The sequence below is a fragment of the Dipodomys merriami genome, unplaced genomic scaffold, assembly GCF_024711535.1.
Source record: "Dipodomys merriami isolate MVZ:Mamm:240054 unplaced genomic scaffold, mDipMer1.0.p SCAF_8, whole genome shotgun sequence".
Taxonomy (NCBI): Eukaryota; Metazoa; Chordata; class Mammalia; order Rodentia; family Heteromyidae; genus Dipodomys; species Dipodomys merriami.
Genome location: NW_027206401.1, coordinates 32,540,083 through 32,556,423, shown reverse-complemented (window position 1 = coordinate 32,556,423; position 16,341 = coordinate 32,540,083). Strand labels below are relative to the sequence as shown.

General features: G+C 43.0%; 1 protein-coding gene across 2 annotated transcripts in view; it reads left to right on the top strand.

Annotated features, from left to right (window-relative positions):
• Positions 1–16,095, top strand: part of Foxo3 (forkhead box O3) — a 105,967-nt gene extending 89,872 nt beyond the window's left edge. For both annotated transcript variants that reach the window (XM_070010914.1, XM_070010915.1), the window contains exon 4: positions 11,336–16,095. The gene's annotated coding sequence lies outside the window, so the exon portion shown is untranslated. The remainder of the gene's footprint in view (positions 1–11,335) is intronic.
• Positions 16,096–16,341: the final 246 nt, after the last annotated feature.

The window sequence follows — 16,341 nt, the reverse complement described above, 5'->3', positions numbered from 1 at the left end:
CAGGAGAAGCCATATGGAGAAGAGAGAGGGGTCATTGTCTTCCTGTTCCTGTCACTAGCCACATCACTTAGAAATCTCTTTGAATATTAGGGTTTTTCTTAATCTATAAAACAGAATAGAAACATAGAACATTAAGGGTGTATCATAGATAGATAGATAGATCAGAGAGAGAGAGAGAGAGAGAGAGAGAAAGAGAGAGCGAGAGAGCTTGAACTTTGAAACTAAACATTCTGCTTATAAAATGGTTAGTGATGTACTAGTATAGAATTAGAATTTGGAACTGATGCATAGGCTACCTTCCTAAAAGGGTGAATCTGTAATGCCAGTTTGATTGATGTTTGAAGGTTGTGATTTGTGATTCTATCATGTCTTTTAATTTTAACCAAATACGGGTAGCAGTATTTGGAATTTCATTTATCTGAAGTCTTGTTTTTCTTGATGTAGTTAATAATTTCTGTTTTAGAGAATATGATATTCTGCCTGAAAAACAGACCCAGCTATTTGTCCCTCGACTGTAGTCTGGGTAACAGTGTGTTCTGCATCTGCAGAGGTCTTTATTCTTGCCACTTTAAGAAGCTTAACTTCTCACCTACTATTCATGAGATGACTGGATCTTCCTAGTGTTGATAACAGTAAAGGAAATTTGATCAAGCTATGAACAGGGATTCTTTGTACAGTCTGGGACATGCCATACATGGTATTTTCCCCTGGAAAACAGTGACATCCAGCACACACACTGCTCTTCCTTGGACTTGTTGGCTTTATCATCTACCTATGTGTGCTTCTGGCCAGCCTGCTAAACATGGGGCAGAGTTTGAGAGTTTTCCACTTCAACCAAGTGCATTTATAAGTGGCATTATGTTAGAAAGCTCTCACTTGGCCATGGAGCTTTCTGTGGACTATAAACAAATGGGTTAAACAGCACAATTGCTCATTGTAATTCTTGTAGAGTATAAGCTCCCATTAGAAGTTTCTTTTTAAGTATTTGTACTGCTCAACATTTGATGCTTTATAAATACCATTTTCTGTAAGTGGAGTCTTCCTTTGGGGTTATCTGTGCATCTCTCAGGCTGCCTTTCTGTATGGGGAAGGGAAATGGGTGTATCAAGAGCCACCTCGATGTCCTGGCTGGAGAGCTTGCCTGCCCCTGTTGTTCTCCTCAGTCCTGGGAAGGTGGGATGACAGTTGCTGGCTGCCTTTTCTCTCCAGACTTAAAGACCAAGGTTGGATTTTATTCAAAGGTAGAGATTTTCTTATCCTAAAAATTGAGATATCACTTCTTTTACCCTATCCTTATTGATGTGTTCATTTGATTTCAAAGTCTTGCTTTACCCCATCCTCTAAAATGTTTTAAAATTTAAACTTTAGAAACTAAAATGAGTTAAAGTTTTGTTTTGTGAATTAGTGATACTGTAGATGCTTAGATATCTAATACGTTATTGTTGAGCTGGGAAGTTGGCTCAGTGGTAGAGCGCTTGCCTTGCATGCATGAGGCCCTGGGTTCGATTCCTCAGCACCACATAAGCAAAAAGAAAAAACCAGAAGTGGCGCTGTGGCTCAAGTGGTAGAGTGCTAGCCTTGAGCTGAAGAGCTGAGGGACAGCGCCCAGGCCCAGAGTTCAGGCCCCACGACTGGACCCAAAAAAAAAAAAAGTTTTCTAATACGTTATTGTTCCTTAAAGTACTTCACAGAATAATTACTCTTAAACTGTCCATGAGAATGTAGTAGAAAATGGAGCCTGTTATGGAAATACTGTGTTAAACAAAGGAAAATTAGGTTATTTCCCGCAGGTTGTCTTAAAACCTAAATGAACATTACAAACCTTGGAAGATAGGCTATATCACACAGGGCATTCAGTGTTTCCTAAATTTGGTATCTTGACTACATCTTTTTAATTTTGCAAGAACCTACAGGATCAGCATTCTTAGGAAGCCCTAAAGAAATCCTGTCCTGGGGCTGGGAAGGTGGCTCAGTGGTAGAGCGCTTGCCTTGCATGCCTGAGGCTCTGGGTTCGATTCCTCAGCACCACAAAAGAAAAAAGAAAAAAAAGCCAGAAGTGGTGCTGTGGCTCAAGTGGTTGAGCGCTAGCCTTGAGCTGAAGAGCTGAGGGATAGCACCCAGGCCCAGAGTTCAGGCCCCACGACCGGACCCGAAAAAAAAGAAATCCTGTCCTTAAGAAATCCTGCTAAAATAGGTGGTGGGTTCTTCACGTTTTCCTCCAGGGGGCGGGGAGGAGGGGATTACAGTTGTTAAGCAAGTGCTGTGTCACTTGAGCCCATTTGTTTATTTTTGGGGGGGAGGAGGGTTAGTATGCCTTTGTCACATAATAAGCATCTCTCAGCTGTGGACTGTATTCTTCCTGTGGATGAGCTAGCTACCTAGCATATGGCAGACCCCATTTTGATGGAAATGCTAAGCAAAGCCTAGATTCATTAGACAGAATGTATTTTGAGAATCTGCTGGGCACAGGGATAGAGGTGAATCAAAAAGGGCCTCGCCTTCAACTGGCTGCCTCGGCGGTGACTTACCAAACTACAGTGAAAAACGGCCTCACATGCCAGGTGGGAGCAAAAGACACACACAATGTGGCAACCATAACATGCCAGACTTCTTGGACAACTCTGACTTAAAGAGCCGTGTTTCTTTATTGTATATTTTTCTTTTTCCATGTGTCTTTGGGGCATAAAAATACAAACATCACTGCTTCGGGAGTTCTATCAGAATAGGTCAGAGTTCACTCAGTTCATCATTGGTTTCCAGATGATGGTTTCTGTTAAAAGCCCCACTGGACTTTTGCTGTAGGTTTTGGTTTTGTAGTTGAGTGTGTGTTCTTTTTCTCCCTTCCATTTTGTTATCATTTATTTGTTGGGGAGAAGGTAGCAGCAGTTCCTACATTGGACATAAGCCAGTTTGAACCCATTGGAGCATGCTGTTCCTGGGTTCTACTCTGAGGTGAACTGTGGGTTAAAAGGCCTCCCTATAGCTGCAGGGAGTTGAGCAAGGCCGTGTGAAATGGCAGAGGGAATGTGGACTAGTAGCACATTTTTATGCCTCGTGGCTCTGAGTCAAGCCACTCAGATGAGTCTCAGTTTGCTTATCTATGCAATGGGGTTAAAATTAGACTTTCTTCTCTGGGCTAGCTCTTACAGGACTAGCTCTGATAGAATTTACTGTCTTGTTTGCCCCTTTAAAAAAAGTTATTTAATATTTATTGTGTTTGGGTTCCTCCCTCCCCCACTGGGGTCTGAACTTATTAGTTTCTGTGCTTACTAAATGATCATTTTGCCCCCTTGAGCCATATCTTCAGCCTCCTTTTGCATTATTTTCAAGCTAGGGTGTCCCTTTATGCTTGGGCTATCTGTACCGTATCCCTGGGATGACAGGTATGCCCAGCCATGGTGCTTCCCCAGTAGCTGTGATAATAGATGTGTATCACTCAGACCAGCCATTGGTTGGGATGGAATGAATCAAACTTTCATGCCAAGGCTGGCCTTGAACTGCAATTCCTTGCATTTTCCTGCCTCCCAAGTAGCTAAGATTACATGCATGAGCCACATTGCCCAGGTTTTGTGATTTTTAAGTGACTCCAGAAATCGATACAGAATAAAGAAAACAGCGAGTCTTATAAACACAGAGAACCACTACTTTTCTCAGTAAACTAGAATCAGTCTATATTCTTTATTCAACAAGTATAGCACTTGTATGTCAGATAAAAGCCTTTGCTTTTTGAAGACAATGTTCCCTAGAAGTCCTGCCTACTAATTTGAGGGCACCCATTAGAGAAACTGATGTTTTTCCACTTTCAAAGTAAGCCTCTGTGCAGATGGACCAACAGGTTAGATATGGTGCCCAAATTGTTCCATTAGCATCTTTGAAGGAGTGCTTGAGCAACCTGGCTGTGTGGCCTTAGGTTTCCCTAAGGGCCTGATGGGTTCATAGGAGCTAGTAGCCAGCTGCTAAGGGAGAAGCCTCAGCTGTATTTCCTGGGTATCCTGAGCCGGGCCCATGGTTCGGGTCTCCAGAAACTCTCCTTTCTGCCCTCCCACTGCCAGGCTATCCCAGGCCACACAGATCTTCTAGGGCTTCCTTGGAAACAGAAAAGTTGCCTCATACGGGCATGATGCAGCAGTGATGAGTTACCTCTTATGACACAATTCTGTTGTTAAGAAAGATAGTCACTGAAAACCTGAAAGACCAGGCTGCCCTTCTCAAGACGTCACAGCAGACCCAGTCTGAGATACTGTGCTCTGCAAGACTGAATGGGGCTGGAATGCCAGTGTCTAGGCTGCTTTTGTTTCTTTTCCTTGCAGTAAGAGATGTGGGCCTCACTCTGTAATTCTAGATTTCTTATTGGATAACCTTTTTGTAAAGATCCATGGCATTCATTTATTAAAGGATGAGAATCACTTAGTCATGAAGTCTCTGAAGATAATTCTAGTGTTTTGGAAGGATGGACTTAATTGCCAGTCTTGGTTTGATTGAGGGTTTGTGTGTCAGTATGTCTTTCCTTCTCTTTTTCTCTGATGAAAGAAGTCTGAGCCATACAATTTTTTTAATAAACTATTCGTGTCTGTGTAGAATGTTTGATTTTATTCCTTGGGGGAAGTTTGTGGCCAGGAAGAGAAGGCCAGAGATAGAAGTCTCAGAGTTCTGAGGTCAAAATTCTAAATTATTTTTCAGTAAGTGGTTCAAGTGGTAAAGCATTTGCCATGTAAGCATGAAGCTCTGACTTCAGACCCCAATATTGCACCCCTTAAGTTCCACTAGGCCTCTGTTTCTGCACATGCTGCTGTAATCCATTTAGAATTTGTGTATTCAGAAATAACTGGAAAACTATACAGCCCAACATAGCTATAAGTAGTCAGAAAATATGTTAACTGACAGACGTGTTAGAAGGTTGGCCCTTACATGCCACTGAAAATGCTGCCTGCCACCAAATAAGCATCTAAGCCAAATTATTCCCTGCTGGGAGCCAGTCAACTTCCACCACTCAGCCTGTCCTGCTGACTGGGGTGGGGAAGCCCAAGTGCTTTGTATCAAGTGCAGGTACAGGTGACATGGCCAGGTTGGGGGCAGGGGGCACTTTATCACAGACTTTATCACTCCGAGTCTTCACACTGCCAGAACACCAGCCCAGGACCCTCTTGTGTCATTCTCAATCAAGAGCCATGCTGGAACCCCTCCTTTCAGCTCCCCCTGGGTTTGCTTCCTGTATTATAGTGTGATGACTGCTTTTTGGTCACCATCTGTCAGCAGCATGTCCTGGTCACACTAAGCATGTGGATGAGTGGTTCAAACTATTTATGTGACTCTGCTGGTTTTGTTGTTGGTTTCAGAATTACTTGGAAAATTAGATTGTCTCACAAACCCTTTATAGTATCTGAAGTAGGGAAAGAGAACTTTGGAGGATGCACCTCTCATCGCCCCTACTTCTGTTCTTAGACCCTCTAATAGACTGGTGACTACACCTCCTGGTCCCCTACCTTCTGGAAATCTAGGGCATCTGCCATTAGCTCCCGCACCTCCCCCCACACACACACCCCAGTAAATGCAGGGAAGAGTCATATAGGACAGTGCCACACCCAGCAAAGATAAACAGTGATATTCAGGTCATGGCTTGGCTCTAAGCATTTCCTCCCTGGGCTCCAGATCCCTTTTGTTTTAAAATTGTGGATCACTGTGTCATGACAGTACCCTGAGACATAGAATTGTTGGACTATTCATTTGGGGATTTGAGTGCTGTTGATAATGGTTGTATATGTTGGGATATACAGAAAAGATGTAAGAAGGCTAATTCTTTATTAAGTACTTGACAATCAGTTGATTGTTAAGAATCATGCCTTCTATTAAGAGTTTGTCTTATAAGGAATAGAAATGTTAAATTGTTAAAAAATCATGCCTTCTATTGATTTTGTCTTATAAGATACAGGAATATTAGAAATTTAATAGAAAACAGTCCCTGCCTCCAAAAACTATACAAATCTTACATTCTGTCCTGGGTTCTGCCCCACCTCCAGTGAGACTCATTCTTGGCAAATTGGAGTAGCTTTTGGAGCAATAGGGCAGATAGGAAGCAGCGTGAGGCTTCTTCCAGGAATATGGTTTATTCATTTTATCTAACCAACATTAACTGTTCTGTACTTTCAAATTTCCGTGGTACTTGGAATGTGAAAGAAATTTTGTTGCTCCCCTTGGAATCTATGCAGATTGAAGGAAAATATCATGTCTAAAACAGTGATCTTAAAATATCAGATGTTTCCTAAATGGTTGGTTTCATTGGAAGCCTTTTCCCTTCTCTCGGGGAGTTCACCATATTGGAAGCTCAGACTTCACAAAGAAGTGCTCAGTCCAGGTACCATGTGATCAGGTGCCAGGTGCGAGGTGTTGGCATTCAGTAGAGGCCAAACAATGGAAGATGGGGTGGAGGAGCTGTCTGAGTGCAGGAGTGATTCATGCAGGTGGGGAGAAGAGAGGGCTAGACAAAGCATCCCTGTGCCTGAGCCATTGGGCGAGTAGAGGGTTTGTTCCCACTAACACTGGAATACAAGGTAAGAATGAGGTAGAACTTAATCCCATTAGTCTTTGCCAGCTAAAGTCTTTGGATATTATAATTAATCAGTTCAGAGGGGAATCCAAATACTCCTTAAAGGTTTGGGGGTTTTTTGCCTTTAAAATGCTTCTTTAATATCCCACACTTTACATAATAGTCTTTGTAGAAATAGTCTTCTCAAGAAAATAGGAAATCTCGACAACTTTACTATTGACACTAAATGACATGTATATAGAATATTGGCTAAAGAAAAAATCCATGCTGCAGTGTCAAGACAGAGCTAGTTTATTTCTATGGAACCTGTGTAGCCATCAGTGGTCCTCTGCACAGTCCTTTGTCTGGGTTGTGATGACTTAGGACAGCCACTTCCCTCCTCATTTTTCCTCATGTTTTGTCAGCATGAACTAATGGCTGGCCAGCAAGGGTAGGCAGGGCTAGCTGCAGGTACCTACCAGCCTTCCTTGACAGGCTCTACTAAATACCTGAAAAGCTAGGCATTCCTAAGAGGTCACCAGCATAGCACTTTCCACAAGTCAAGCTCTACTCTCATGAAAAAAAAAAAAAATGTTTTTCAATAGTGTGAGTAGTCAAATTCTTTACCCTGTCACCTTATCATTAAAAAATCCTCACTCTTAGCTTCTCTGTATTATCTCTTCGACCTCCTCTAGTAGAAAGATTCACAGCCCAGGTGCCAGGTTTTCTGGATATTTAGCTTTTCCTTTGGGAGGATTTACAACTGGATAGAAACATGGCCTCTAATCTGCCTAGAACTTCCTTACCTGTTCCATTTCCATCATAACTACCTAACATGGCAAAGTGATAGCACTTACCAAAATGGACTTCATGCAGTTGCACCTGTTAGCTCCCTTGCCCTGGCAGACATAGAAGATGGCTCTGTGGTCAACAGTACAGGCTTAGTGATGGATTTGCACTAGCCATCACTGACCACCAGGCTGATTTTCTTGAAGGTGTCTGATTCCTCTTCCTCAGCTGTCCCAATCTAAAAGCTAATGTGAAATGACCAAATTATAGTGGTAGCCTGTTTGCCTACACAGTGTAATGTTGGCCTGTAGAGATGAACTAATTGTACAGGAAGTGCTACCATTTTGGCATTTCAAAGTTAGATGAGGCTGCCTAGCCTGAGACCTGCAAAAATGTTTTTCCTGGGGTGACACCAATTCTAACAGCCTTGGTGGGTGCTGGATTGAGACTCCAGATGGATTGATGTCCCTCCAGTCCTTCTAGGAATGAAACAGAGATGGTACTGCCAGGTTTACTCTGAAACCCACACCTGTTCTGTGACTCCCCATGGGGCTGTCCTGTCAGCTTGAGGGATCCATTCACTTTATCCTAGTGTTCCTGTGTAGGCTCCAGCTTGCCCCGATAGTTACAAGGTTGAGCTTAAACTGTCCTTGTTTTCAAGCATAAAGGAAGTGTCATTTTACTTTAATTCTGTTTTACATGCTGACTTTGCTTTAAATTAAAATTCTAACTAGGAAAATGGTTGCTATCCTGCGTGGATTTGCAGGTGTGAGGGTTTTAACCTATGTCTCATTTTCCTTCTATAGCGTAGTCAGTATTGAAGTCATCTTTCTCTGCCAAGTAGATAAAAACCCTGCTGACAAGTGTGCACTTCTCCACAGCAGAGAATGTTGTGGGAGGACAGGAGTAGGGATAGTTATGTCCATGCTCGGATTCCAGTTGATTGGGTTGTTATGTTTTCTGTACTTTTAGAGGCATCTCCCTTTCTTAGAACATCATGTGACCTAGTGGTGATAATTAGGCAGAAGCTTGTCTTCCCTGCAGATGCCAGGATTACAGAGGGACTGATCTCACCAGAGACCAAATGACAGCATCCACAGATATTTTTAGTTTGGGCTTCATCATTTATTTGGCCTCCCCATTTCACTTTCCTTGCATCAACAGCCTGATTCTAAACTTATTGAGTAGCGAGGGTGCGGGGGGGGGGGGTGCACCTCCTCCCTCACTGGTGAAAGTCACCAGTGAGATAGGGTAACCATTTCTACTCGTCGTTAATTGGTGTATTGCCTAGTAACTGCCAAGTAACAGCTGTGGTTTTGTCAGCTATCTACTTCCTTTTCCTTCCAAAAGCTTTGCTTAATCTGATATGTTTTTACACTACAAGGGTATCAACACACATACATAAGCCTCACAGTTAACTAAAGGGCCATACTTTAATCCATGAGAGGGTGGTGAGAGCTTGCTAAATCCCATGAAACTTGCATCCCAGCCAAGCATCGTTGAATTCCCAGCTCAGTAGCTGATTGTGCTTCCCACCTCCTCTGGTCCTTGACCAAAGCAAATGACCATCTGAGCTGCAGAAGAGCCATTAGAAATCTGAAGTCCAGGCAGTTGCTCTTTTCCAAAGGGTTATTTCTATTTCCTGGGGCTTGTCGTAAGTGGTGATCTTAGTGCTTCTCTTAGAAGGTGATTATATTCCTGTTCTGCGTTTATCTATCTGGTTGCTTAATTTCACAATATTTTGCAGTCTGTTTTCCTCCTGTTGCAGCCTTTCAGTTGTATGAAGTGATCATTTCCATACTAAATGTGCCCTCTGTAGGAGCTGCCTCTGTCCCTATGCCTGGCACTAGTGGCCTCAACCATAAGCACCAAGGCAGCTTCCTGCAGCAGACTCCCCAAGAGGGCTGGAGACCCTGGAGGAAGATCCAGGACATAGCATCACAAGTCCTCCTGCTCTGTCTTGTGCTGCAGGAAGGGGAGTGATAATTAGTGCATCTCCTTTTTAATGATGATACTCCCAGAAGATTCTGGGCCCTTTTGCTGAGGGAGTGGGTGTGTGACCCGGGGATGGGTGCTGGTATGTCTTTGTACCACCCCAGGAAGGCCTTCTACCCTGGTTTCAGGACTGATGGTCTGTCCTGACCAGGTGATGCCACACCTGGGGTCTAGGTGTTCTCTGGCTCCTCCTGTCCGTATTGGGGCACCCCAGCAGCACAGCTATCTGCAGCTCTGCCTCTGTACTTAGGGAATGAAGTGTGTTATCTTCCCATTATGCACCAGTGTTGGCAGTGGATTAATTAACACCAAAGGGAACCAAGGAGGGGTCTGAATTAGGTAATATCTTGACGCACCTCCCTTAGAACTTACAGAAAGTCAGGGTCGGGACTTGGGGACTGTAGTCCCCAGATCCCTGATGACTAATTGCATAGTGATGTTAGACTGTGATTTATTAAGTGTTATTGTGAAGGGGAAAAAAAAACCCAAATTCCCTTCAGCAGACTTTCATCTGTGAGCACCTGTGTGATCATGCTTCAGGGATCCTGGCAGAGGCTTTAGATTATCACCAGCTTTAATTTCTCACGAATACCAAGGTCTGCGATTTATTTTAGCTTTCTTCCCTCTGAAAGTAAGAAACCATTATTTTATTACACACACACACACAAAAAAACCACCTAAAACACATGAAGCTAAATACTGGAGATGGGAGTGGCCTCCTGATCTTTATTGTCTCTGCCTTCCAGTAAAACACCTTCTCTGGAGCTATAGCAGAGGTAAATATAACCATTGCTATAAATATTATTCTTGCTGCCTTTGCAAATGTTGATGGTAGAAGGTGAGATTACCCCTAGTCACAGAAGAGACTGGAGTCAGAAGAACACTGGTGGAAATCCCAAATGAACACGTGTTGCCTCCATGGGCAGGGGCAGATGTATGTACCTCATTGAGTGTGAGCTTCCTGGCACCTTGCTCATTATTTAGTCACTCTGCCTGGTGGTAAGAAGATCATGAGCTTATGATGCTTCACTGCCACTTTTTTACCCATGTCTTGGCCTGGAGCCATTTCTTTACTACCATGACAGCCAACACTGTCTCCATAAACAAAAGATCTTATGTCTCCAGGCCTGTCATGTCAGTTCCTTTAGCTATAATCTCTAATGTACTTTTGTTTTGTTTTTGGTGGTGGTGGTGGTGTTAATCCTCTTTTCTGGGTTTAACTACCCCATGAAATCAGGTAACACTTGTCTAAATTCAGATGCTCTGGGAATACTACCAGTCTTTTCCATTGAAGACAACTGGCAACAAAACAATGCTGTTAGTTGTTAACATGATTTTTTTGGGGGGGGGAGGGGGTCTGCTTGGCTTGGTATGTATTACAAACTTTTTTTCTCTCTGCAGATTTTTAATATAGCAATTAAATTTCCAAGATAGCCTACTTAGAGTAAGTCCTTACTACACATCATGTGCAGTGCAGGCAGGTTTACTGAGCCTTTGTAGGAGGGCCATGTCCTCTCCCCTGCATGAAGAGTATGGATGGAAAGGATAGTGAGAAAGTTCCTTTAGCCCACCTGTGTCTGCTGGGGGTAGAAATATAGCTGATGTCTGCTTTGGGTGATAAAAGTGCCTTGCTTTAGCAGAAAAGCACCATGGAAAAACCCCTGGGTTCCAAAGTCTAGCACAAAACTTGGTAACCCTAGGTATGCCTAACTTAACAGGGCCCACCAGAGCCTCCCCTGTGTGCCTTCCTCCATTAGCTTCCCGAAGTGCTGCTCTCATTTCCTGTGGGCCTTTCCACTTCAGAGCATTTGATTATAAAGGACCAAGTAAGAAATAAAGAAAGTAATCCCACTTTGTCCTTGGACTTTTCAGACCTTTAAAATTCTGTAGCAAACAGCTTTTCTGTCTGTACCCTGGGCTGCAAAGGAGGGTAAGCAGATGGGAAGATGATGAAGCATGCCCCTGGATGCCCACTGCTGCCATTTGAATGTCCTTAACGATATCTGGTTTTCTCTTCTTGCCTTTTAGACCCTCAAACTGACACAAGACCTACAGAGAAAACCCTTTGCCAAATCTGCTCTCAGCAAGTGGACAGTGATACCGTTTACAGCTTAACACCTTTGTGAATCCCGCGCCATTTTCCTAACCCAGCAGAGACTGTTAACAGCCCTTTATTCTGGGTGAAGCACTTACCCTTGGAACTGAACTCTATAAAGTATGCAAAACCTTCCTGGTACGGGGTGGTGAGCCACCTGCCAGCGAGGACGGCACCGGCACCGTCAGCACCGCCCAGTCTCTTTCAGAGCACATTGTGAGCCCCTGTGGGCGATTCTGTGGTGTTTTAATATCGCGATGGCTTATGGGATGTTTTACGTGTTGTTTTGTGTTTGTGTTCTTTTGACCCTCTGAGTTTTTCACACACATTAACTTGCAGTATTTTTCTGTTAAAATGTTAACCATCCTTTCCAGGCACATTTAGAAACAAAAGGAAAATGTTATACCATTCTGGCTCTGGGCATGGTAAGATTTTTGAGCCCATGGAACTCCATAAACTAATACAATATAGAAACTATGGGGGGGGGGATTTTCTTTCTTCTTTTGTTTGGCAGAATGTTATCCTTTTCTAAAAACTGAACAATGGCACAACTGTTTGCTATGCGCACCCGTCCAGGACTGAAACACGCATAGACAACACACATGGAGCACAGTATCCATCTGACCCGTATGTTTCCATTCCTCAGCTTCTGAGTAGGGTGGTCTGAGGGTGAGACCCCTTCCCCCCCCCCCCAGTCAGTAGGACCTGTGGTCTCTCATCAATTTTTTTCAGCTAATACAGTAGACAGTTTTGAGCTGGTAGGTTAGAAATGAGTAGCTTTTCAAGAAAGAAATAAGTTCAGCCATCCACTCATTGCCAAATGCCACTATGGGACTAAATTTTAAGGAGAAAAGGAAAGAGGGGGAAAATGTGTCTTGTTTTGCTTTTCAGAAGAAATGAGCTTACAGGTGGGCGACTAAGCTTCCAGTGAGATAAGATAGGAGCAGAGGACACACCGAGTGGTTGGGAGGGCAGATCTCATTTGAAATATACATCCTTGATTACTTTCAGCCTTGCTGTGTGTCATCTGATCTTGTAGAAGTATATGGGTGAAAGGCAATAGCATACAAACTGCTTTTTTTTAACGTAAGCTTAAGTTGTAGTTGTGTAAGAGATACAATGGAAGCAAAAATAATAGGACAGTTTAAACTTTTTTAAAAACGAAAAACTTTCCCGCTTCTATGGATTTCATTTTGTTGTGTTTTCAAAAAGTTATGGTGCTGTATAGGTGCTTTCTGTTTATCCTGGAAAGTGTGATTGTCTTCATCACCCCCTTTGTAGACAGAAAAGTTGGGAACACTTTTGGTACATATGAAATTGGTGTAACGATGCTCTGATTAGCACAGCATAAACAGACTTCTCCAAAGTGATACAAAGACTTTTCTTTGTGTAAAAAGCTTAAGCATACAAATGTATAAGTATATTTTATCATGTACAGTACAAAAATGGAGCCTTATGCATGGGCGTTAGGAACACGAGCTAGTGTTTCAGCACAGACTTCCCTGCTTGAGTTCTCGCTGATGCTTGTACCCTGGCAGTGGGCACCAACACGGACGTGCACCAACCCCTTGCACCCACCACCACTAGCCCCCCAAGGTCCCCTTTGCACCTTTCTTTATAACTCCTCTGGGGATGATGCTGGTGGTGATCATAGCTCCTAGCCTAATAAGAGTTCCATTTGGTATTGTCACACGTCTCTTCCGCCTTGCTCTGATTGTCACATTTGAGCACCGGCTCTGTTGATTTCACCCTGCCTTTCACAGAGTCTGTAAATTGTTGTGCAGTTGTGATTATAGTAGACCTGTAGTGTATTGCCTTCTCTGAACTGCTACATGTTTATAATCTTCATTTTTAAAGTATATATAATTTTTAAAAATATGTATTCTATTTACGTGGTCTGCTTGTCAGTGAGCCACACTTGCTTACCATATCCTTTATAATAACGCTAGCCATTCCTTTGATTCCTTAGTAGTCTGCTGTACAGTGTCGGTAAAGGAGGGCTGCCTGCCTGGCTTCCTGCATGGTGCTGCCTGGGCAGAGGTATTGCAGGGGCTGCTGTGGGTTTACAGGGTGTAGGTGGGCAGAGAGAGATCGGATAAAGATCAGATACAAGGGAGAATCCCAAGTGCTTCCAACTTGAAGGCCCTGAGACTTCTCTCCTGAGTTCAAAGGAACAAATTAACTCACAAAATAGCTTACTTGCCTATGCAGCTTTAGGACCTAGGAGCCACTTGGGAGCCAGAGAGTCAACCCTCCAATGTGTTCCAGCTTGACAATGTTGAATTCCTTTCAGACATGTGGCATCTCATTTATCCTCTTCTTTTCCAGTGTTTGTTGGATTTCAAGCACAATGTCTTACAGAATGTCCTAAAACCAGATTATGACTTAATCTGAAACAGCTGAGGGAAAGACAGAGGGTACGGGTATGAGGACAAGGCAGCCTCAGACCAGATCAGAATAACAGAATGTTTTTTTAGATAACTCCAACAAGCGTCTACAGTCTACACATAGTATGAGACTGCCACACCCAGGAGAGGGTCAGGCAAGAATTAAATAATAAGGTGTCAGAACCCCCTCAATCTCCACCTTAGCTTCTCTGTCCCCACTCCCTACACACAGAGGCCAGATTCCCTTAGATGAGCCAGTTTATACAGTGGTCAGAGGTGTCGCCTGGGCCCTCTGTCCCCTCTATCAGGTCCCCGCTTTCAGAGTGGGCTAACTGCGGGCCACAGTGTAGTGTTCTGAATGTCTTCAGTCCCTGACCTTAGTGACCATAGTGTGATCTGAAACATCTCGGATGACACTGCAGCCTTCAGGCCAGGGCCAGCAGTGCACTGTTGAATCATGAGAATTATGCAGGGTCACCCCCAGCCCCTCAGTCAGTGAGCTGCCCCTAGGGAGGGAGCCACCCACTTGTGACAGGAAGTCAGGAAGCAGAGTACATAATTGTGGAGACAAGACATGCACTCTGGGGCTCCATAACTCTCTGCGGGCTTCGGAACCTGATACCTTGTACCAAAGTTAGAAAAGAGCTTTATTGTGAGCTTTCACTGTCCTGGCACAAAGTCTGAGTGCCAGGCACAGCGTACCCCATTAACTGTGAATGCATCGGAGGGTGGCTTCCTGCATCAATCCTCTGCAATATGATTGCTGAACCACATTTGAAAATTATTTTTTGCTGAAGTCTCTTTTCTGTTCATGGAGGATCCTGCATCCTTGTATAATGCAAAGTGGGTTTTCTTTGGGGTGTTGATTTCTAGTATCCTATGTGTCGCTTTCCCATCCTGAGGAGAAGACACGTGGCTCACTACTCAGGGTGTGACTTCAGGTGGCTTCTAACCCTATACCCAGATTAAGGGTTACAGAGACAGACTTCACCTCTCCCTAAGGAACTATTCACTTGATGAATACGGAGCATTTAAATCTCTTGGAAAAGGCCAGCAGGAATAAAACATTCAGGAAGCAAGTCCTTTGTTCCTGATGCTGGTGTCAAAGGCTGTTGGGAAATAAAGCTATTATCCTTCTCTAAAGGCAAAAAGAAAACTCTTGACAGTTCTGAATTCTTTTTTTTTTTCCTGTTGTATTTGAGGGAACACCATATTATTAGGTGTATTTTTTTAATTAAGAAAAGCAAAAAAAAAATTTTTTTTCATAAAAGTGCAATCACTGGTAAAGAGGTACGAAAATGCCAGCCCTCCCCGAGTCCTGGGAGGCAGGGCACTGGGGAAAACAAAATTCTGATTTCTTTTTTCTTAAGTAATTGTACAAAGTCAGGTTGTGAGTACAATGCCTCTGGATCAGTGTCACCCATCATACTCCCTCGCTCTTTGAAAATGAAGTTCTTTTTCAAACAAGATCTTAAAACAGATATCCAAGTATCTGAAAAGACTGTGATATTTGATCTAAATCTTATGTGGGTAACATTTTATACAGGTTAAATGGATGGGATATTTTCTTCTTGTTTCTTAATTTTATTTGTATGTACTTTTCTTTGATGAATGATTACAAGGCATCTGCTACACTCGAGAAATATGTGTGCAGCCACTTTTAAAAAACGACAAAAAACTGTTATGTCTGGTCACTGATTTCTCTCAAATTCTCTCATTGCTTGGCAATCAGTCTTCCCTTGTACACTTGTCCTAGCACAGTATATCCACAAGAATGTAAACAATGTGAAAGAGGACCAGGAAAATTAGTGATATTTTTAAAAATGTATTGTGCATTTTGGCTTCACATGTTTAACTTTTTTTTAAGAAAAAAAAGTTGCATGAATGAAAAATATCTGTATACAGTATCTGTAAAACTGTCTTACCTGTTTCAGTTTCTTGCTCCTACCCTATACAACTAGAGTCACACATGATGCATGGCCATATTCAAACACCTGAGAATCAAGCAGCTCGGCTTTGGTTTGAAGCACCTCCATCCTTTCTTCCAAAGCGAACACTATCATCCCGCATTCTTACTGAGGATTTTAACATAACCATATGTTGCCATGAATTACATCTGCCGCCTTTCTTCTCCAGGATCAAAACCAGTTTGATTTGGGAATTATCCCCTTTCCAAATGAAGTGGAGATGCAGTGCTTACTTTCCTTGGTGTTTGTAGATACTGCCTTGTGTATTCCATTTAAAACCATAATCTAGTTTGTAAAAGAAATGGTGACGCATGTAAATAAAGCATCGATGACACTCGTCTTATTCCAAGAAGTGTGGTTTTTTTTGTTGTTGTTTTTTGGTCCCACCCCAGCAATAAAATGGCTGAGTTTATTTCAAGGTCTTCTGTAGGATTACTTCACAGGCTGGAATGAGCAGCACAGGGCTGACTCTATTAGGAGATCTGTCAACTAAATGAACCTAGTAAACTTTTTCTCTGGCCCAATTTTGACCTCTACAGACAACCAAACAATCAAAGCAGATTTATGGAGCTGTTCGTGTTGGCT